Source organism: Rhinichthys klamathensis, unplaced genomic scaffold (genome assembly GCF_029890125.1).
Source record: "Rhinichthys klamathensis goyatoka isolate OS25496 unplaced genomic scaffold, OSU_Roscu_1.1 h1tg000369l_1, whole genome shotgun sequence".
In the NCBI taxonomy this organism is placed as follows: domain Eukaryota; kingdom Metazoa; phylum Chordata; class Actinopteri; order Cypriniformes; family Leuciscidae; genus Rhinichthys; species Rhinichthys klamathensis.
In genome coordinates this window covers 379,361-402,365 of record NW_026606877.1, presented here as the reverse complement: position 1 = coordinate 402,365, position 23,005 = coordinate 379,361, and the positions used below count along the sequence as shown (strand labels likewise).

At 39.9% G+C, this 23,005-nt stretch overlaps 1 long non-coding RNA gene across 1 annotated transcript; it reads right to left on the bottom strand.

Annotated features, from left to right (window-relative positions):
- Positions 1-157: 157 nt before the first annotated feature.
- On the bottom strand, positions 158-22,309 carry LOC130069497 (uncharacterized). The gene is made up of 3 exons (XR_008803771.1): positions 22,235-22,309; positions 5,215-5,260; positions 158-290 (listed from the first exon to the last, which is right to left on the bottom strand). It is a non-coding gene; the product is annotated as an uncharacterized LOC130069497 (long non-coding RNA).
- Positions 22,310-23,005: the final 696 nt, after the last annotated feature.

Genomic DNA, 23,005 nt, shown 5'->3' with positions numbered 1-23,005 from the left:
ATCACCCACAGTTCAGCAAATAAATCACAAGACCTGTTCCTTTTTTTTTTTTTGAAAAATGCACAATTTATTGAATGAATACAATCTACAAGCATGTTCGAGTCTATGGCAATTTCTTCATAAAAAATAATGCACTCCACACAAGGTTCAACTGCGACATTAGGTCACAGTGGTCATCTTTCCATGTCGGCAAAGCTGAATGAAATGGGGCAGTTCGTTGGGTTTGTGACCTCGTGTCTTCAGGTGCTGGACACTAATGAGGGTGGCATAAGCTGGAGAGCTCTCGCAACCTACAGCAGAGACAAGAACATGTTAGAACAGACTCTCTTTTATAGCAGACATACATTACACAGAAATTTGAAATGAAACATTATAAAACAAAAGAAAAATTGCATTAAATTTCCCCTAAAATGACAGTGTTCCTAATCAGCTGTCCTTTAGAAGAAATGTTGTCAAGTCTTTCTCAGCATTCACGTCACCAGAACTAAAGTTCCTGTCACTACACTTGTCATCTTGTTTATTCATTGTTATGTTTGTACAATGCTATTTTATTAAAACCAAGAAATATCAGGCATGTTTTTAAGTGAATCAATCTTCAATCTTTATCTTATTTCAGTTACAGTTACTTTTCACAATTAGTATGCTTAACTTTGCTGTATATAAAATTAGTTCTACAACAATGCAAAAGTAATGGTAGATGCCGTTTCAGTTTACAAACTTTTATAATTAAAAACTTTTGTTTTGTAAGTTCATACTTCTAATAGGCTTTATGTACAGCTTCACTACTTCCTGAACTTCAGCCAGCCCTTTGTTTCCTGTCTGTCATTATTGGACAAACTGATTAATCCAGGTGTGCCTGATTATTGTTACTGAGGCCAGGCGCACCTGGATTAATCAGTTTGTCCAGACAGGAAACAAAGGGCTGGCTGAAGTTCAGGAAGTAGTGAAGCTGTGGCATAAAGCCAATTAAAAATATCTTTTTAATTTAATTTAAAAATAATATTTTTTGCGTGTATGTAGGATACAGTAGGCTGTCTGTGATTTCCAAGCAACATATAAAATGTGCACGGTTTAGTCACTGGTGTGTATTTTCTGTCATTTTAAGTGAAACAAACATGTATCGAACATGGTTTATCAGAATTTGGAGTCAAAACTATCCATTTTATAGTTCTTAAAGGGATAGTTCACCCAAAAATGAAAATGTTGTCATCATTTACTCACCCTCAAGCTGTTCCAAACCTATATGAGTTTAAAAGACACAAAATAATATATTTTTAAGAATGTTGGTAATCAGACAGTTGACAGTAGCCATTGGAAATAAAAATACTATGGAAGTCAATAGGTGCCATCAACTATCTGGTTACCAACATTCTTCAAAATATCTTCTTTTGTGTTCAGCAGAAGAAAGAAACAGGTTTGGAACACCTTGAGGGTAAGTAAATGATGACGGGATTTTAATTATCGAGTGAACTATCCCTTTAAAGTAAAAAAAGCAAAAGAAAAAGCAAAAGGTGAGTCTCAAAAAAGTATTTCTTTCATAAAAGCTTTGTTATTCCTCACTCAGGCATGTGATTCGACACAAAGCACTAATTCTGACATTAAGACCTTGCAAATCCCTTGCTGCTCATTTAGTCCAGCTCAAGCTACCATGATCATTTCATTTATCAAGGAATTTAAAAGAACCTCTCTCTCTCTCTCTCTCTCTCTCTCTCTCTCTCTCTCTCTCTAGCGTCCTCATAAGCATCACAAAGTTTTCGACACAGCTTGCCAGTTTTATTAAAAGTTGTCTAGAGCTAAGAGGGATTTTGACATTCCCAATATTCTGGGCTGTCTGTCGGCAGGCTTCCAATGTAGTACTATACCTCTTTAATATAGATACACACTTAATCCAAGTGTACAGTTTGAGGAGAACAGATCAATGAGAAATAAAAAATGGAGGATTGTAGCAAAATGAACTGTCTCTATTGCCCTGTCAGACTTAAAGTGCACATTCATAAGCTGAATTCTGAAATGGTTTGGCTCTAATAGACCCGGAATGGCCCTCTGACTGCTGCTCTCAAGATCTTTCTTCTGAAATGAAACCTCATTGTAGGCACTACTTCACGTAGACGCCATTGTTGAACCATTGTTTTCCCATTTTCTGTGTTTCAAGCTTGCAATAAAAACAACACAATGCACGCACATGATGAAACTTTGCTTTAAATTTCACTGGCTTTGAGATCTGACTCGCATCCTGAAACATCATCTTCGATAAAAAAAATGGAAGGTATCCCTATGACATTCTACGACTCCTTGCGCTGACCTGGCGTTTAACTTCTTAAAAGGCCTTCGATTCTTCAACAAAAGGAAACAATACCCTGCTGCCTCATTATGAAACATGAATCCGATGAATCACTTTAAGTCTAAACCATTATCACAGATTGTGAACGACAAAAAGATCACCAAGTTCTCAAAAATCTTCATGTACTGTTCGCTAACAAAGAGGAAAACAATAATGGAGTGTCCAACACGTTCTTGTCTTCACCTTTGTTCCTCCTTGTCTTCCCACATGGTTTTTGCTTACCCTTCTCCTTATAACCTGATAAGAGTGGTTTTTTTCAAATATATTGTTGTGAAGAACACAGGTCTGGGAGGGTCTGCGTTTCTGCCTCCCGTCATTATTTCTTGTTTGCTGTTTGAGAATAACTTATCCGATTCCACTTACTGCCTTATAGCTTTCTCTCTCTGTGTATCGCATTCTATTTCTTGAAAACTTTGGAAGACGATAACAAGCATGAGATTTTATTCAGGAGAGGACCATTAGGCCAGTACATATACTGTTAGCCATATCTTAACGTTTTGCAGCTCTCTTTTGAAGTTTTAAAGAGTTACCACAGGTAGGATATTTTGGACGTCGCTTACGGTCATGTTTCCAGCATTTTCTTCAGTGGCTTGGTAGATTTGTCTCATCCAGCCATCTCCATTCTAAATTTCTTGTCCCAGAAAGTAAATAATTAAATACCAAAATCAAGACAACAACAAAAAGTACTTCAGCCCAGAGGAATAAATTAAAAGTGCTTGCTACATACAGCGTGCTGCCTCAGGAGAAGCATTGTGCCTTTGAAGTGTGGTCCGAGAACGGCACAGATGTGTTTTTCAGCATCACTTTGGTTTTACTGACTCTGCAGAATTCATCATCCTATCTGTATCAGATTCCTCTCCAACCGCACATTATTTCCCTGAGAAATAAAAGAGCTGCTTGAGCCACTCTTTCCCCAACTGAACCCTGCGACTCAATATGGCGCGCACCAACCACTCCTGCTTCCAACCACACTGCTATCCTGAATGAAAAGGGCAAAGCCATCTAAGAACTCAAAAACTATCACCTAGACATCAAATTAAGTGCCCATGTGCACTTTATACTATTGACTGCAGGGTAACTACTTTGCAGTACTTTGCAGTTTAGGGCAATAAACCAGCTATTAAAACAAACATGTTGTTGGCTACTCGCTCTGCTGGGGGAATAAAACCCCCTCTAAAACCAGCCTTAACTGCTTTGCTGGTCTTAGTTGGTCTCCAAACCTGGCCAACCTGGTTGGCTCATTTTAGAGGGGTTTTGGACACTTTTCATTGTTATTATTTAATTAATTATTTAAGCTTTTCATCCACTCATGCACCCCAGTTTTAGAAGGCCAGGCCGAAAGACCAGCTTAAGCCCGAAGTATACTGTAGCTGTCTGCGTTGCGTGACGGCCCGTGCACTGTCTGTGTGACGTCATTTTCTATTTTTTTTTGTCTGTGCAGAATGCAGATGCATGTACAACAACGCATGTGCGAACGACTTGAGCGTTTGAAAACAAAGTCCACAAGAACAAGTCTTTCCAAAGGAGTATATTGAAAGGCTTGAGCACTCAACTGTGCACATGATACAGCACCTGATTTCACCAAGTGCAACATGTTCATGGATCATCATCAACATCTTTGTTGATCCTGGAACAATCAGATTTGAGGGACAAGTTTACAGTTTATGTCAAGTTTAGGCTTACAACAAGGGTTAGGTGCTTCTACATCAGTGTTATTCACCTATCATCTCCCTCTGATTTTAGGGATAACTTAAGGGTAGGGTTAGGTTTATGAATAGGGATAGGGTTATGATTACATTTTCTGACAGGAACGTTGTTCCAGGATCAACAAAATAAGTTGCCCAAGGAATGCTTCCAACTCTGCAAAATCAGGACGTGCCAAGCAAGACTGAGAAGAAAGCGAAAACTGAAATAAACCTGGGCCTTTAAGGCCTGTACACACCGGGACGAATATCGGCTCGCGTTATTCGTCAGCGTTTTTCAACGCGTTTTTTGTGTTCACACCCAAGCGATTTTCGCTGACGATGAGCCGAGTGAACACGCAAATTCATTCCCTGACATTAGATGGCGCTTAATGTAAAACAGAAATACCCCGGTCCACAAAGTGGCGCTGCGCAACTACGCTTCTGACACTCGCTTGTCACTCAGAAGAAGAGAGCAAGTTTGTCGCGTTTGTCATATAGTTCTTTATTGTCGTTGGTGTCTCTTTATAAAGACACCAACAAGACCAGCAGCTCTACATTCATCTAGCCTTGCATCTTCCTCGTCTTATTTCTTCCCGGCAGAGTATAGACGCTGTATATCTTCTTCGCCATTACGTATGTGTGCTCAGCAAGACCGTTTTGTGTTTGAGCGCCCCCAAGTTGTGTTTTACTGTAACTTCAGAAGCTCCAGACACGTGAGCAAAAGCGCCAATCTCATTGGTCGGATAGTTTTTGACGTGGCGCGTCAAACCAAAAAAACGAACCCGAGGCGTTTTTTAAAAAATGACGCTTTTACGCGTGGCGTTTTACGCGTCGGTGTGCACACTCGCATAGGCGCCCTTTGTTTAGTCACGAGGCGTTAAACGTCGGCGAATAACGCGCGCGAAATTCGTCCCGGTGTGAACAGGCCTTTAGGCTGGATAAAGGGTTTTTTGTTTGTTTGTTTTTGTTTTTCATGGTCATCTCAGTTAGTATTAACAAACACTGTTTAAAATGTACAGCGTCCTACCAAAGGATAAGGAGTTTGCAATGGTTTGTCATGCCTTTGCTTCCTATGAGGCAACTTTATTTCTTTGATTCACCTCAACCAACTTTAACTGTTGAGTTGTTTTTGTCCCCAAATACGACCCCTCATTTTATGTGACATACATAACAGTGCAGTCTACTAACCTTTCTTCCTCACAGCAAAGAGCAACGCACCTCCTCAGAAGCATCACTAGAAGGAAAGAAGAAAAAAAACACAATAATTAGTGTCATGTGTGAATGAACTGCTTCTATACGTCTAGTTAAACCCGTCAAAATATCTCTGTTCCTTTCTGACCTGAAGTAAATGACGTGACCTACTTCTTCCTCCACCTACAGCTCTTTTGTTGGTGTAGATAAAAGCAACTCCTCACCACATATCTGACAATCCATAAGTAAAGCACATTCCAGTGCACAGTCTCACTCCCAACCGAACAGAGGAACACTAAAAGAGTTTCAGCTATTATAAATAATTTACAGAATTTTTCATTCGCCCTTTTAACCTCTCTGCAAAAAGCACATTTGGCTCAGGTTAAAAATATATGCTCCACATCCGCTCGGTGTATGAAGGCAGATCATAACCTGGTCCTGGAGAAGCCTGTGGTTTGTCAAGTCTTATGTTGTCCGTGCTTTCTTGTGCTGATGTGAGAACGAATGAATGTGCCACTATGGGTCGGAGGAATATAAAAACGCTAACCAAATATCGTCTCTGACCAGGATGCCTCAAGGTCAAACTCAACTGTTTCTCCATTCAACTGTGAAAATCCTACTACTAATGTAACTATTAATGCACATAATTGCTTTCCTTCCTTGTCCCACTGAATCAAGTGCTTTGCCCTGGGTCTGGTACGGCCCTGGCATCCTGCATTGTTGCCATGGAGACCAGGATAAACCCTTGCTCTTCCACCAGGCAAGACGGGTGAGGCTAAGCATCCATGTACATACAAACACACCCTCATCTTGGTATCTGACACCAGACAGCACAAATATCTCGGTTCTTTGCCAGGGGCTCCTCTCCTTTCATATGTGTGCAAATGAATTCATGGCCATCTAAGAGTGGGCGAGATCAACCCCGTCTTCTAACGGCTAACCCAATGGAGCAGGCCCATCGCAGGGCCTTTCAGAAACTGCGAAATCTGAGATAAATGCATTTGGCACTGTGTAAAAAGGGGTGCAATATTTTCCAATTTTTATAATTTTCATAAATCTTTTCAGTTTTGACACTATAATTAGATATTTGGTAGTTCATATTTATCCATTAAATATTGTGTGTGTGTGTGTGTGTGTGTGATATGTCTGTGTATAGATCTCTCCATGCTTTTGTGGGTATCCAGGGACATGTACAGTTTATCCCTCTGTTCATCCTGAAACGATTCTTTTCATTAGCTGTTATCAATAATGTAACATTTGTGCTTGTTCAGTTCTCCTCTCTCTCCACTACATTACATATGCACTACCACATACACAAACCAAGCAGGCATATGTGTCACACACACACACCCCACATGACCTACAAACGCTGTCTTATGTTTAGATATAAAATTTGTCAGTCTGCTCATCACACCATTTGAATTTGTTTTCAATCATTACACGTCAACACTTAAAATTGGCTAAAAATAAAAATTAATTAAAAATACCCCCAAAAAATATATAAATATAATAATTATTATTATTGTTTTTATTATTATGTACTACATTGTTAAATAATAAATAAATAAAAAATAACAATACATTTAAAAATAACAAATAATAATAATAAGGTGGCAGGTTTAATATCTTAGCTATACAAAATTGCTAAAAAAATTATTTATCTCCCCAGGATGGAAGAGCCTCTACTTACTTACCCATACACTAAAGATAATCCTTTGTGATTGGAGGGCTAATTTGAAGTGTCAATTATTCTTATGCAAATGGATATGTTCTTTCTCACATTTCAAAAGAGGCTGAGCACAGATGGCTTCCCACAAATCATGCCACGCAAGGCAAAGCAGCCCGCCAGACAATAAGACCTTGTATAATGTGATGATGGTGTCTGCATGTCTGTCCTCCCTCATGCTGGTGGGGTGCAAACTAGCTCTTGTTTACCACCAACACAGTGATAACAAACAAATCGCCTGGTATAGATATATATCCATGACCATGTATCAAAAGTCTAATAAAATGGGGGAACAAACAAGCGGTTAATATATTTTAAAGTAACATTATATAGAGTTATGTTCTACATTTACTGTATGTTGCATTTTATGGATGGCGACTTTAAACTGTATCGCCCTCTATAGTATACGCTGGCGAACATGGGCAGCAAAAAGGAGAAGAAAGAAAGAAAAAGGATAGTCAAACAGAAAGAAAGAGACAGTAAGGAACAAGAGGCTGCTCTCTCAGCGTGACCTGAACAAGCCACTAAAACGTGATTTCTGACAGTTTGCTAGCACTCAGACTGAGAGACAGCGGCCTCTCTGCTTTCACACTAAAGACCATGATTTTGCCTCAGAGAAGTCGGCTGACAGACACACCTGCTTCGAATCCAAGCAACTCCCAGACAAAAATGTGGATAGGCTTCAACAAACTAGCATTGTAATGGCACTTTAAGAGCTGCAGAGGAAAGACAACTTGGTCATGTGGAAAAATTAGTTAATATTTTGAATGCAATTTATACCAATTTATTCCTTTTTAAAGGAAGATACCGGAAGAGACTGCACAACAAAAGACAGTGTTCCTTGACCTTCTCAGCTGATCCATCGCTTAACAAAAAGGAAGTGAAAAGAAGACCCCAAAGAAAACTTTTCAGAAGAGTGGATCAAACAACCAGCTCTGGCGTCTTGTTACAACACAACAATGGAGCCATTGAAACCAAGACTGAACATGGCAACCGGGTCTACAGGTTTTGATTGTCTCACAAAGGGTCAAGAGGGAGAGGAGAAGCTGAGTGTTGAGATATTTTAGACGATAATGGTGCTCCAGAAATGAGACGGTTTCAGTTTGCCAAGTTTGTTTTGACTTATCTACCTCAGAGGCTAAAGTTGTTAAACCTGGACGACTAAAGAAATAACAGAATTGTCCAGACTTTAATACCTCCTGTCCATGTGGACAGCAGATTGGCTAACAAGATACAGGAGTAGTGAATAAAGTGATACTTTACACAAACACTGTTCCTGAATAATGTTAATTGGGGCATAAAAGCTGAACCCTTTCAACTCCACACCCTAATGCCAGTCAAGTTAGCCGCCACACAAAGCCAAACCGAGATGTTTGCTTACATACAATAGACAAAGGGCTTTAGACCTAATTGTACTGTGATTCACACATACTCTAAATAGCATTCACCCTTCATTGCTACCAACAAAAACTCAACTGAAAGATGTCGTACCCACAACATCTAAAGCCTGGTTCACACGGGACGATTTTAAAATTGTCGGCCGATTTTGCAAACCTGAGAGACCCCACACACGGGCATAAAAAAATCACGGGTCTAACAGTTTTGGTCGTACAGTGTGTGGTGCGCAGCCACACGGCAAAATCAACACATCACACACAAACCGATTTGACTCCCGAGCATTCCCAGGTCAGACGGAAAATCTCGCAAAATCCCTTGAGATCAAACGTGACTTCAGAGTAAACAATCATGGCGGACGAAGAGGATGCAGTGGCGATAGTTTGTGGTTTTTTTTTTTTTCGACGTCCACCGGACTTGCGCCATGCCGCCGGCTGTTTTGATTTTGTTTCCCGGTGCTTCCTCTGCGTATCGTCACCTCGGTTTCTGATTGGCTACACACCACAGTCCACAGGCTGCGTGCTCGTTTGTCCCCGGGGTCCCGACGTCCTTCCGAGCAGACGAGAGCAGTCTTAACACACCACACACGGCAGGAATATCTGATCAGATTATTTTATGATAATCGGAGCATCCTTAAGATTGTCGGAAGGGGTAAATCGGGGCTAAAATCGGCCTAATTATCCTGCCGTGTGAACCAGGCTTAAGTGCATTGCGGTGGACAGCCCCCCTGAGGGGAGCACCTGTTGGTTATCCAAACCCCATTGATTAGCCCACATGGGTAAGAAGAACAGACAAATCTGATTAGAAGAAAGGCTCAGTCGAAATTTCAATCAATCATTACTAGCAAATTCCGGCCTTCCTCAAGTCCATGTAACTCACAAAGTACTGAGTATCACTAAGTGTTTAATCATAATTGTATCTTAAAGGGGTCATGAATTGAGAAATAAATGTTTTTTCTTTGATCTTTTGACATATAAGAGGTCATTGTATTATAAAAATATCCTGTAAGTTTCAGAACTCAAAACTTGCAAGTCCAAAGACAGTTTTTATTGAAACCAAGCTCATGAAAATGAATAATTTCGGATTTTGTCATATTATTAAGCCATATGCGCCGAAAGACCAACCCGATCTCACGGCAATTCGTATGTATTTTACGAGGTGGCTAATTCGTACGAATTCATACGACCTCACTCGTACGAATTCATACGATTTTTACTAAATCGTACATATTTTACAAGTTGCCCAATTCGTATGAATTCGTACGAATGACCCTACCCCTGACCACGCCCCTAAACATACACATCACTGGAGTTTTGACAAATCGTACGAATTCGTACGAATTAGCCACCTCGTACTCACCAGTACGAATTCGTCCGAATTGGTCATGAGATAGCGTTGGAAAGACCACCTCTGCAGAAGATCAACACCTACTTCTACATAATTGCCTCTTTAGCCCCTCCCACTGACGCATGTCGAGGTACTATATACGAGACAGAAGCAAACACAGGATTGTGCTATTGTCTTTGTATTGCCCTCCTTGTGATTCTAACATTAAGAATGCGTGGATGAACTTCATCAGGTCGTGTCAGTAAGACGCTGTTTGCTTCATTTTACTGCAGATTCGTTTTTAAACAAGACACAGTTCGACCTAGGCTTTTCAGAGAGACTGAAAATAAAAGATGATGCAGTGACAACTACATTGGATCCAACAGTAATGTCGCAACAGACAAGTGTGAGTAACAGTGTTTTTACCATGTGTCACTATTTCTTTGTCTGTTTGTGGTGGATGTTTGTCGAGCCTCGGTCAGGTCAGTCTTGAAACATCCGCCACACTGTTATAGATCGTTAATATGCAAAACGGTTACCCGATCATAGCAGTGGGCGTTTACTTCCAAGTCTTGAATGCGGGACGCCTATCAAAATGGAGCATTCGAAAGAGAAGGTAAAAAAAAGGATAGAAAATAGCGTATTACTACTAAATTAGAATGCTTTTTGATGTAAAAATCTTGATAACATTTTAAGTGGACCTCAGAGAACATGATAATACAAATAATAATAAAAAAGCAGTTCATGACTGTTGCTGAAAAACTGGAAACTACACATTAGTAGTCCACTCGTCCACTTGTCACCTCTATAGAGACCAGTTGATGTCTAGACTACAAGTAATGAACAGATGCAATGGAAAAATGGTTTCTTAATGTCTCTGAGAGATTGTTTGCTAAAATAATGGTTCCCCAAATGACCAACTACAATGAAAGAAACTCTAAAACTAATCTTATAGTAGCAGTAAAGGTTTACTTCCAGCAGAATTCTGAAACCTTCCAGTACAAAATGGTGGCTCACTTCACACCAAAAGCTAAGTCCAGACAAGCAACCATGATACTGTCACAAACACTGTCACTGTGAGGGCGGACATGCCTATTCACACAGCTCACACTAGTCTCTCCATGTGCCAGTGTTTTTCCTTTTCTCCTATCTCCCCCAAAAAAGTGTGTGTGTGTGTGTCATACACATCAAAACGGTAAGGTGAATCCTTTTGAGCTGGCGGTGCAGTTGGCCACAGAATGAATAAACATCCATGTCAGGAGAAACTGATACACTCCCCTTTTCAAGCAGACGGGCCTCTCGTGGGAAATCCAGCACTAACACAATGGATAGAGACTGCCTTTTGTTGAGTCTCTCAGCTATGGACTACTTCTTCTCTCGAGTCTGTAGGCTGAACAGACCACTCCCCTCGGTTCCTATTCCCCTTCTCGCACACAATTAACTTGAACCTTTTTCACACTTATCCATACTAGAATGCGTTTCTAATATGTCACTTCAGAGAGTTGGAAATCAGAAATTATGTACGCTGGCTCTCAACATGGGATGCCGTTGTGCTGGTGTGTCCCTACCAGGCTTAAAAACAGCTAGTTAAGCTATCAGCCTAAACAGCTAGTTAAAATACCTGTTGGAAATTCATAATAGTCTAAGTTGGTCTTTTCAACTCCTTCCTCAACCCATAGTTAATGAAGTCATGGTGAAGATTTTTAATTCTGGCTCCAAATCCTCTGTATAGTAACAACATGATCCAAAACAAACTCTAAGGAAGAGCTCCCGACAGGTCAAACTGAGGGGATTTACATGAAGTTTATCTGTTTAACTCCATAGTCTCTGTTGGCTGGCCGAGGGATTTTCCCTTTTTCAGGGATGTTCAACACTAATTTTGAAATTAGACTTGAACTTGACATATTACATACTTTCAGTGGTGGAGGAAGTACTGAATCTCAGTACTTAAGTAAAAGTACAAATAACCAGAGACATATTTACTTTAGTAAAAGTAGAAGTATCACAATGACAACCCTACTTAAGTAAAAAGTAAAAAGTACCTAATTTTAAATGTACTTTAAGTATTAAAAGTAAAAGTACTTGCATAACAATTTATTCTCTTAATGTCTATATTCTAATGATTAATAAAACAGTTAATTCTAACTCATTCAACCTAATACTCATATAATGATGTTCAATATGATGGAAAAACAGTTATATTTTAAGTTTTTGTCACCATTTCTGAACAAGCTTGCAGTTAGGCAATATACACATCAAGCTTACTGTATACCCTTACTATATACGGTATATATATATATAAACACATATTATGTTAAAACGCCGTATATGACGGCGTTCGGCTGTAAACGCGATTTATTTATGGCGTAATTCTGAACCTCTTGGCTTGCCATACTAATCCTAACCAAACGTATAATACACACGCACCCCACATCACTACTAAACCTGCCAATGCGTTTCCTATGCATGTAAAAACTAATTTTCGCGTATAAATTGCACGATAAACACACTGCGTGCTATAGAGACGCATTTAGTGTGACCGGGTTGATATGTCTATGGCAACCAAACTTCACTGGTGAGACAGAAACGTGCGATGAACGGACGGTCAGGATGACGTTTTGGCAGGGAAAAACTGATCAGAAAATGTAACGAAAATGTAACAGTACGTTGTAGAAATGTAGTGGAGTAGAAAGTATAATAATTGCTGCAAAATGTAACGAAGTAAAAGTAAAAAGTATGCACTATTGATTCTACTTAAGTAAAGTACAGATACGTGAAAAATTTACTTAAGTAATGTAACGAAGTATTTGTACTTCGTTACATTCCACCACTGCATACTTTACATGTACCCATATCACATACAATAACTATGGCAGCTGACAGGTCACCACTATGTCTTCAACATTCAAATGGAAAGCAATTTCCATAAAACAAAATCCATTTGATATTCCCTTAATAATAATATATACATACATATACTAGGCTATATAATAAGTAAGGGGTCTTGCATCAGCCTGAAGGGGTTTATTCTGAGAGAACAACCGTCTGGATGCACATTATCCCGCTTATTACATGGCTACTACACATAAGTAAATAACTATAGACACAAAATATTGATCCGAGTCGAAATATTTTATCAAGTCTTTAAACGCAAAGCTTCCGCGGAGAGAGCAGTTGCTAGAGCTGCAAGTTCCAACTAAACGGACATTTAAGTGATACGGTACAGTCATACCACATATTACACAGCATTTTGCCACATAAATAATTATGGTGATGAGAGATATTGATATGAGATGAAACTGTTTTAAAATCGCACCTATTTGTTATCTTTTAATCCAACAGAGTACAAAACAATTAGTCGCAAAATGGCAGCAGCTGCGTTTTTATGAAACAAGAGAGAGCGTCTCTTATTTAACAAGAGACAATTAAATAACTGTACACAAAATATTGATTTGACTGAGTTTTAATATTTTATTAGCTCACCAGACGCAAAACTTCCACAAATAAAAAACGTTCCTAGCAAGCGTATAGCACTGCTGACTTCAGTAACCCAGATGGGCCAGTGTTATCTGTTTTCAGTGGTTGTTTTACCGCTGGATTGTGCAATTGACCAATCAGAGTAAAGTATTTCACATAGTTGTGTAATAATATTATATAATAGAACAAAACCCAATTACAATTAAACAAAGCTGCAATATTCCATACAAGTGCATGTCAACTACACTGATGTGACAATGTCTCAGTGTTAGTCAACACAGAAAACAAGATTTGTATATCTTGAGCTCAGTTTACATACCCTAATCTGCCCTTTTCCAGTCATGCTTTAAGAGAAGATTTCTCTCACTCCCCTCATCTTTCATTCCCTTGCCCTATTCTTTGCTTTCAGCTCCCATTTGTGTCACAATAAAGTTGTTATGCATGACAGTTTGGTGAGCAGAATAGGTACTGCCTGAGCCTGCTGTGTGGCTACAAAGTCGGCCCATTCTCTTCGGCCGGGCTCAGTTACGGGGCCCTGGGCAGTGGGACAAGGACAACATTGCTGGGACATTCCCAGACTGACGGAAACAATTAGACTCAAAACCACGGTGAATCTTGGATCCCCTTGTCCTTTAAGCGAGGACATCTTGATACAGTCCAACTCTCAGTGAACCTAGTATCTTCTACAGTTGAATGGGAATCTAACCAAAGACACAGGTGTGCACAAATTGAAGGCTTATTTCACTTGTGCTTAAAGAGATTGTTCACCCAAAAATGAAAAATTTGTCATCATTGAAATCACCCTCATGTCATTCCAAACCAGTATGACTTTCTTTCTTGTGCAGAACACAAAAGAAGAATGTTGGAAACCAAATCGTTTTGGTGACCATTGACTTCCATTGTACAGACAAAACCAGTGGGTTATTATGATAATCTTGATATTACAAATATAGGCTTTGTTAGAATTTGTTAGAAGAGGAAAATTAAGTCCTTTTAGGTTATTTGAAGTTCCAGTACACAGATGGTTATCTAAAGAACAATAGAGGTTCTCAACTGGCATGTTTGCAATCTTTGCTTTTAAAAGGGTGCCTTTTCCAATGCCAAACATATAGGATTCATCTTTATGTTTTACTCTGTAAAAGTAAGAAGAGTGATTCTTTGCAGGGATGGAGGCTTGTCGTCAAATTGAAAGAGGGCAGGGACAATGCAACGCAAATCTAAAAGGCCTCCAATCCACAAGGACTCGCACAGCAACCATGGGAATGAAGGCTACTGGGGTTCAAGGTCAATGCTAGAATAGAGGCCTGCAGATGCATTGTCTGTTTTGCCCTCACACATATTACTCACACACATATGCAAACATACATTAGCACACCACTACCAACAGAAGTCATCAGCACCCCCACTAGCGCAGGTCTGTTTGTGTGTGACACAAAACCAACAAAAGCAGCAGTTCCGCCTGTATGTACGTGCGTGTGTGTGGGCGCATTCACATGTGCACACTCACTCGTCCTATAGAAACAACAGCTGTACACATACACAGAGGATACATTTCCCACAGCTTTGTTTGTCCGGCCAGACAAGCTTGGAGCTAGCTGGCCAGCTAGCTGTGAGAAATGATCTAAGACCTAGTGAAAAGAAAGACTCTGGCCAAAGCTGAGGAGAGAGTCTGTGATTAGCTCCTTTGTTGGAGGTCTTTTGAGCTTCATTGGCTCCAAAGAAAGACCGTCTAATGAATCCATCCAAGCTTAGCCCAAACTTTGTGTGGACGACAAACTAAGTTATGGTGGTCTCCCGGTGCACCGCCGCACAGCATAATGATACAGAACGTTTGCACATATGGTCCCCTGATTTCAGGACCCCATGTAAGCACTTTCTCATATGCCTGGTCACCCCGTTCGCTCCCAAGACACCAGGGGCACTGAGCAAGGGGGACGAGTTTACTAGGCCTGGTGTGATTGAAATTTGTTTTTTTTTTTTAAAGACTTTACCTCTGTACGTCTGTATAAAAATGCTTATATTTTGCAGTTGTTTGATTACAAAATATACTGTTAAAGAAAATATTAGGTCAGTGGTCTCAAACTCAGCTCCTGGAGGGCCACAGTCCTGTAGAGTTAAAAGGTTCCAACCAGCTCCAACTCACCTGTTTGGAAGTTTCTAGTAATTCTAGTAATGGTTCAGGTGTGTTTAATAAGAGTTGGAGCTAAACTCTGCAGGACTGTGGCCCTCCAGGAACTGAGTTTGAAACCACTGTGTTAGGGGGGATTCCCTCAGGACGTATTGTTGCGTTTAAAAAAAGCTAGATGTACGGTAGTGAAACGAAAAGTAAACTATAGAGATGAGCTTTTTAAAAAGTTGAACCTGGTTTTTAGAATGCAGAGTCGTGAGACGCTGCGAGTGAAACGGTCAAAACGTCCTTTTAACACGTTTACAATACAACAATGCAAAAGCCCCTTAGTAATGTTATGCTGTAATGACAGCCGCCCTCGAGATTCATTAACTTATGATCATGTTTTCAAGCATGATTTGAGAATGATCCAAAGAGTTTCTTGAGCTTCAATGGAAGCAAGAACATTTGACCATATGTGAAGTTTGTAAAATGTATTGATTAGTGACCTAGAAATAGTGCAGAATATTAAATATATCAGTTTGTTTTACTTTGTTCATTTCCAGGTTTAAATTAGATTTTGAGTGCCAGATTTTTAAAATGATCTCTGACTTTTTGACCCCCACTGCATGTTCAGTGAAACTTTATTCTTTTAACATTTTGGTGGGTATAGAAATTTATTAAAAGGATATAGTTAACTTTTTTGAATTTCTTTCATTTTTTTGTGAAATGGCTAAATGTTTTTTCTTTCTTCTTGATAATAAAAGTGCTCTTTGATGAACCTGCAAAGAAAATGAGAGTAAATAGACATAAACAATACAACACGCCAGGGTTCAAATGTAAGGTTGTGTGAAGTTCATTTTGCCATTTTTTTTTTTTTTATGATTATATTAAGTTATTACACTACCATTGAAAGTTTGGGGTCAGTAGGCTTTTTTAATGTTTTTGTAGGAAGTCTCTTATGCTCACCAAGGGTGTATTTATTTGATCAAACATACAGTAAAAACAACAAAAACAACAAAATATACTATTAAAATTTAAAATAACTTTTCTTTTGTATTTTAAAAAGCAATTTATTCATGTGATGGCAAAGCTGAATTTTCAGCAGCCATCACTCCAGTCTTTTAGTATAACATAATCCTTTAGAAATCAATTGACTAAGTGCTCAAGTTACTTATTATTATCATTAATGTTGAAAACAGTTGATATATTAATATTTATCAGATTATGCTTTATATCTGGGAAGAAAAAGTGATACATTTCTTAAGATTAAAGAACAGCATTTATTTGATATAAAAATGTTTTGTAACAATGCAAAATGTTTACCTGTGACTATCAATTTAATGCATCCTTGCTGATCAAAAGTACTCATTTCTTTCAAACTCTTATTGACCCCAAATATTGGAACAGTAGTGTATAACCTTATAGTACATAATAAGTAAATCTGCCTTAAACCATATTATATGTTGCAGTTCTTTATAAAGTTACCAGCCACTGGCAAATGTTCAATTTATATGCCAAAGTTAATTTTTACTTGTATTTGGCTATTGGCGAGTCTTAATATTGGACCCGGCAAATTTTTGGATTTAGACTATTAGAAGTATTCACTGCAACATTTCTATGGGAATGAGAGACAGCCGTTTATGTATTTTACTTATTTTTATGTAAAAACACTTTTGATTGTTGCATTGAAGCAGTGCAAGAGATCTCATATTTTATCACAGCACATACCATTTTCTCAAATAACAACCTCGGAGAAAAGAGGGAAAAGTGCTCTGACACGGGGTATTCCTCAGTTGCAGTGAGGGGCTGCACGCACCCCCCGCCCTTTCGCTTCTCAGCGGCACCCACAGAAGGCAGAAAGGCTTTCTGACATTGCCCTACATTCAGCTGACTGATCCCACACACACAGTCTTCTGTCACAAATAATCATTACAGCCGCACACCCTCTTTCTCTCCCACTGTATTAAATATTGAAGATTTCAACTTTCAACTGGGAGCATGTTCAAGCACCCTCCCATCAAAACACAGAGACGTGCACACACACACACAGAGACGTGCGTGCACACACACGCACACACACACACACACACAGCCCTAGCTGCAATACAAACCACCTCTATTAGAGTGTCAATCGCATTCAGATCTTTCCTTTCTTGCCAGCGCTGACTTTCAGAATATACGGAAGCCCTACATCCTCAGACGTGACTGTGCCCACCCCCATCCATCCATCCCCACACATTTATATGCTTTCTTTCTTTCCGTTTCCCTTTGTTCCTCTCAACACATCAAGGTGCCCTGCATTTCTTCCTAATGTTGGCTAATGCTTTCGAAAGAATATTGCTGTGAAGAGTGCTGCTGCCCACCTCTGTTGCGAGTACCCATGTTATCGGGTCGTCATTAATTATTCCCTTACTTACAACATGCTGTTGCCACGGTAATGTGCCATTAAGGGAGAACCAAGCGAATGGCAGTCTCTATGCAAATGAGGCTGCCACAAAGACCCTGGGTGCGGATTTGCAGATCGGAGGATGCTGCGATGGACACACTCTGTATTAGAATTGAATAAAGGGACGATAATGTACCTGGGCTTCGTTTTTAAACACAACGAGTGCAGGAAGGAGCAGAGAAGGAGGGTTTGGAGGAAGCACCTGGCATTTTAGAAAATACAGGGGTGTGTGTGTGTGGTATTTGACAGACATTTGAGGGAAGAGTTGGCAGGGACCATCAGCTTAACAGCAGATGCCTCTGCGACAAATCCGCAAGTCTTCGATTTAGATATAACTCGCATGTAAAATAAAGAGGTTTGAAATGAAAGCCTTAAATTTAGAATATGTCCTTGCCGTCCTGACGAGTTTGCTGGGATTGCGGTGCACGGTAGTGGTGGACATAGTCACGCACAGCTTTAGATAATAATTAATCAGTAAATAATGTTTGCCTGTGATGTCTCAAAATGAGAAGAGTAGAAGTCTGTGGGAAGGCGAGAATGAGAAATGCAAAGATGAAGATTTGTGCCCCGCTGAACATTATGCTGTTTTGGCATGTAAACCCTGAGCCAATCAAAAAATGATGTTCTTGAAGCATTTAGGGATGGCAAACCAAATCAGTAAGAAATCACAAGGCTGCATTACTTACACAGTAATATTATAAATAAACCATATTCACGTTTCAAAAATAAATAAGCGCCAACGAATCGGTTAATTTTTTTGTAATTTAATTGTTCAATGTGTGCAATATTTGATTGGCATCCAAATAGTCTCTGCACTGTTAATGAGAGCAATATTAAAAATCATATTAATCACACATTTTAGTATTACTATAATGCCAAAATGACAATGGAACCATAAAACGTTCCATTCAAAAAAAGAAATTCACTTACTGAAATGCATTTACTGCACAATTCTTATTTTTAAGGAAAGCCAGTTCACTGTGGAACAAATACTGTTTAAGCTTTTTACAAATATTATATAAGCTTTACAATTTGAATTGTAAAGTCATCTGTTTCACTCATGATTTCCCATCAGAGTGATCACTGATGGATTGACTGATGCCACTCAAGTAGGAATTCCAGACGGAAGTCATCGCAGGTTGCCGGAGAGAGAGAACTGTCCCCTGCCTTTTGGATACAGATTGCAGCCATTATCAGGACAATTTCCCAGGTGGAGAAAAGCATCAGAGGAGTCTGGGATAACGTTGAATAAGAATCACAGATGGGGATGTGTTTGTTGGGGTGGGGTGGTGGGATCTTCAATTTTATATGCAATCGTCATTGTCTGCTGCAGACATTCCCTTTCTGCAACTTTTATTTCGTAAAAGCCATCAGTGCCAGGATCCGAAACAGGTCATTGGGTGCCTTCACAATTTAGAGGGCATTCTTGTGTGTTACTTCTAATATGTGACATATGATTTAACAAATCCACAGATGGAGAGGAAATTCCAGGTATCAGACATATTTGATATAAAGTAAATAAAGTGCAGAGAGTAAGAGGAAATAACAACAAAACAAGCTCAGAGGGGGTTTTATGACACATACAAATATGTCGTTGTGTTTCTATACACATTCTTTACTCTAAGCTATATTTTCCTAAGGTATAGTTTGTGCCTTTGACAATCATGTATGGACGTTCTACCTCTCTCTCCCTTTATCACACACACACACACACACACACACACTCAAACAGGCGCACACATCTTTGTGGGTACTCTCCACACACACACACAAAATGGGCAAACACTGTCACTTGCTGCTGAGAGTCCAATCAAGCATTTGAATGCAGTGACACATTCAGTTTTTTTTGGAAATGACAACATTTATTCATCAGGGAGAGAGACATTTCATTCAAAGACCCCACACTGCTCTGCCAGGGTCGGTCTGGCCCTGTTAATTGATTGCTTCTCACTAACAAGGCTGTAAAGTCCTCCATTGTGCACCTCTTCCTCTATGCTAATGAAGTCCAAACACAACACGCTCTTTCTTTCGTTTCCTCTCCGCATCCCCCTTCCTCTCTTTCTCCAATAGGAGGTTTTGATGTGAAGATGCTATGACAGGCTTGCTCTCTTTCTCTCTCTGCAGCTGGCACGAAAGATGTGATAGGAGCCAGGACCAGGAAGCAGTAATGGGATCATGGGAGAGTGATTGCAAACACATACACACATACACACCTCACACTCCCCCTAATGAGGGGTAAAGGGACAATATCGTCATTGTTCCCCCCATGTTTGGGAACCTCGGGCCAAGAACAATCGCTGTTTACCCAAGCAGTAGCGAAGGTCCTCGCTGTGTCCGTTAATTAATCGGAGGGCTCCTGATTAAGTCTGCTCTAAACACCCAACTCAAAACTACCTTTCACATCCAGCCATTAGAGATGAGGGATTCTCATTTGCGCTTCCTGCCTCTTTCATTTAGTTTTTACACCATCCGCCGTTTTCTATTCCTATTTGTAGCGCGGGCACGCACACTTGCACACACACACACACACACACCTGTACTCTCATTGTCTATGTAAGAGCACTCATTTCCTTGATTTATCATAAAAATACAAAGGCTGAGGCAGAGATACAAAAGTGAAAAGGGGATAAATAAATGATTAAATAAATAAATAAACCAGCAGTAATACTAATCAAATGTATTACTATTATTACTTATACTAATAATTATGATTAATGTAAATTTTGCTATGAATTGTTTTTTTTTGGTGAATTTGTAAGGTCGTAAAATAGCAATAATTATCTATAAGTAACTGTACATGCTTTTTATTGAAATTGCATTCAGAGCAATCAAATGCCATTACAAAAGATGTGGAAGTCCCACCTTAACGTCTTCTCCGTGCACATTTGTATTGGTGGAGTCACCCTCTCGTTTACCATCATATATCTCGATACTACAATCGATAAGCAAAGCACCATCATGAATATGTGCAATTAGGCAGGGCTGGTGAGATTTTTCCGACGTATGGGATGTGACATTTGTAGGGCAGAAGCACAGATCAGCATAAGCGAGAGTGACAAATGCCTAATGCCTTCCACCACATTTCAAAATTTGTCAGGTCTATCGAAATACGCTCTTACATACACACACCTACACCGCATATTCACACATTTGAATTCCCAGATCAACTTGCCTCAGCTGTGGTCATACGGTGTCATGGATATGAACAACACCACCAGAGCAAGAACAAGAGGAGACTTCTTAATGGATCGTGCAGATTTGTCAAGAGTGCATGTGCTCTGTATTCCAAGGCCGTTCTGTATGGAAATCAGACAATTTTGAGACAGTTTGTGTGACAGAGTGACTCTCAAGGATAATCAATTTGTGAGTTATTGAGAGGAAAAAACATACAATGTATATACAGTTATATTCACACACCACAAAGAAAAAAAGAGAAATGATAGACAAAACCATCCTTGGAGCTTTTTCCCTAAAACCATGTGAATCCAGTGAAAATAGATTATGTGTTCACTATACTTTTAGCTGTCAAATCACTGGCAATCCCCGCCAATTCATCACATACCTACTTCAGTTGAAGTCTGCAACCAGGCATTTTACATGAAACATGCAAAAGAAAATTCTAGTTTATTTCTCAAAGTAAGCAATACAATATTGCCAGGAAATTACTGTTCGCTGCAGCGCACTTAAATAAATATATATTTGGAAATGGCCACATATGACTACATAAATATGCGATATATACACATATATCTCAATCACACACACTCTCAAGCAGACTGGTTTTATTCAGGTGTGGGTGTTTAATTTAGCTGAGAGACGTCTGTGAACCCTATAATACGGTTCAGGTCTGAATCCTCTTGGAAAATCATCAACCCATAATCCTTTACATTGTGTCGCATTCAAATGAGGTGCTGGAACTCCCACTAACGCAGTGTAGCAGCGACGGCTAATTTACACGCACACATACACTGAAACAGAAATGGCTACAGCCCCCACACACATACAGTATATAGTAACAAAATATGAGCAAAACACACACACACACACCAGCATGTAACGTGGCACATTGCACGAGCTCCTCCTTGCAAACCTCTTCCCCCAACTAGCTACCACACACACATCATGTCACACACACACACACGGGGCATGGCGAGGCGTCGCTCACACCACCCAGGAAATTAACTTGACATTTTATGGCGACCACAGAGGAAAAAAATATGGAAGGAAAGAAGAAAAAAAAAACAAAGCGTACCAAAGGCACAGATAACATAAACCCTCTCCCGAGCCTCGCCATCATATTCGCCAGGATTTTCACCGATCTGCAATGCAGACGGCACGGGGTGGCCACAGAAAATGAGCTTTTCCGTCCTCGCCCGCCTTCCTCCGGAGACGACGGCTGTCTCTCTCTCTCACCCTTTCTCTCCCTCGACAAATGCTTCCTGTCTATTTTCATATCCAATTCAGTTGGTCCCATTGGCACGGTTCTGCCTGATGTGAGGTTAACAAAATGAAATAAATAGAAACGGGACAATCTCACCTCAGTCTAAGCTCCCAATTAAAATGATACAGCCGCCCATGTCAGAGAACGAGAGCGCATTGAAATGGGGAAGGAGAGTTGCTTTGTGGCCGCTTGGATTTATTTTTTCGTATATGCGTGTGCATGCTGGACGGAGCCATATTGTCATCGCGACTCTTCCTGCACGCACACACACACACACTTTTCTTTTCCATTTCTTTGACACAATCTAGCACAATAAATCTCTGCTAAAGCATTGCTATAGTAAAAAAAATAACTAAATATTGCAGAAGCATTTTGGGAATGTAAAAAAAAAAAAAAAAAATCTGTGTTTTTGTATCTGTCTATTTGCATCCTCGCACATGAGGCACATTTGAAAGTGTGTTTCTAAGAGGTGCAACGGCTTAACGCCGTTGGGCCAGCGTTCGCTGTCATAACCTCAAAGAAAAGATTCAAACACACCCTTGCATAAAGAGTCCAAATTATTGTATCTCAGGATGCTGAGTGCATGGACACACAAACCTGTGCGCACACACACACACATGTGCTTGTCTGAGTTGGTGCATCTCTCTGTGGCTGGGTCCTGCTCTATTAGACATGCAGGAATGTTAACATCATTATGCATTATTCTGAGTGTCTGTCTGTGCCTTCACACCCCCCTCCTCTCTCTCTTTCTCTCTCTCCATTCGCCATATTGTGTCTGAGGAGAGGCCCAGACATGTGTGTGCCACAGACTAACGCAGTATTGTGTCTCCTGTCTGGGGATGGGCATTATTTTAACGGCCTTTCATG